This window comes from Echinops telfairi, unplaced genomic scaffold (genome assembly GCF_000313985.2).
Source record: "Echinops telfairi isolate 266 unplaced genomic scaffold, ASM31398v2 ScPeMD7_2010;HRSCAF=2546, whole genome shotgun sequence".
In the NCBI taxonomy this organism is placed as follows: domain Eukaryota; kingdom Metazoa; phylum Chordata; class Mammalia; order Afrosoricida; family Tenrecidae; genus Echinops; species Echinops telfairi.
The window spans coordinates 333,740-335,082 of NW_022105908.1; the positions used below are offsets into that span (position 1 = coordinate 333,740).

At 60.9% G+C, this 1,343-nt stretch overlaps 1 protein-coding gene across 2 annotated transcripts in view; it reads left to right on the plus strand.

Annotated features, from left to right (window-relative positions):
* Positions 1 to 1,343, plus strand: part of PMP22 (peripheral myelin protein 22) — a 38,640-nt gene that overhangs the window by 2,376 nt on the left and 34,921 nt on the right. The window contains exon 1 of one of the 2 annotated variants that reach the window (XM_004716306.3): positions 554 to 670. The exons of the other annotated variant lie outside the window; for it this stretch is intronic. The gene's annotated coding sequence lies outside the window, so the exon portion shown is untranslated. Of the gene's footprint in view, positions 1 to 553; positions 671 to 1,343 lie in introns of those variants that run through there. 2 annotated transcript variants of the gene reach the window in all.

Below are 1,343 nucleotides of genomic sequence, written 5' to 3' on the forward strand. Positions count from 1 at the left end.
TGGGGGCTAGGACCCCAGGAGAAAGGGACCAGAGAACCCAGGGGCCAGGTGGCTCAGGGAAGAAGGGACACAGCTTCCAACCCTTAAGCGTCAGCGCCGCTTAAGCCGGAGGAGAGATATCCATCCTCAGTTCCATGCCTGGGCGCCATGCGAGTCCTGGTGCCCTGAAACGCAGTGCCGGGCACCCATGGGGGCGACGACTGGCGGGCTTTTCCGACGTGGGCTGAGGGGTGGGTGGGGGGCGCAGGGTCCGTGTATTGGTCAGCATTTGGTGTCCGTGCCCTTGGCGGAGCTAGAAGAGGTGGGAGGCGAGGAGGTCCAGCTGCCTTGGTTTCCAGTAAGCGTGGCAAGGGTTTTGCTGTGATCCACTTTTTCCTGGGGCGCAGTTCAGACCAAGTAACTGTCGCCAGCCCTTCTCCCTCCTTCCCTCTCTTCTCCCAGAGTCCCGCCCTCCCGCACACGCTGACCCAGGGACACACCCTACTGCAGCGACGCAAACAGGGCGTTGTTCCCGTTAAAGGGGAACGCCAGCAGCCTCCCCCTGGCCCCTCGCTTCGCGCGCGCGCAGCCCTCAACGCAGCTGGTTTTGGGGACCGCAGCAGCGAGCGAGCGCACCCAAGTTTGTGTCTGAGGCCACTCCGCGGATCGGGAGCGGCTGTTCCTTTGGGCTGTAAGTATTTTGCTAGCGGGAGTGGAGGAATTGGAGGAGAAACGTGGGCATCTTCCGTGGATGGCACCAGAAAAGGTGGAGAGGGCGCGGGCTCCGGGCTGGCCCGCTGCCGAACATTCGATGGGGATCGCGGCGTGCCCTGTCTGTCTCCCAGGTTGCCACGGAGAAGAATTGGTACACCCTCTGGGGAGCGAATGGCAGTGGAGGCAGTGCCAGTGGTCATGTTGTGGCAGAGGGCAGGGAGAGCATATTATTTGCCTCGCTGGAGAGCCACCAGTGTGAGGACACATTGGCAAGGACGTGCTAGCGGTGGACAACCTGGGTGAAGGCAGGGGTCTGAGCCCCTGCTGTCCCCTAACTCCCCACCACCTGCCTCAGCGCTCTTCTCTGGCCCTCCTCAGCCTTTGGCGCCATTGGCTACAAATGTCTGGGAGGCCTCCGAAAACCTTGCTTATTTCTTCTTGTACATTCCGGGGTTTCTTGGAATGTGAGAGGTGGTTTTTGGGGGGCACGGGAGGGTAGGGGTGGTGGAGAAGATGGAGGAGTACGGGACTGAGTACGTTTAAAAGTGACTCATGGAAATGCGTCCCAAGACTCTGATCTAAAGTGGTCCCCAGGGCGCAGCAGGCTTTTCCAGCCGTGCCCAGTGTAACAGGCCATCTCAGAGGCTTGG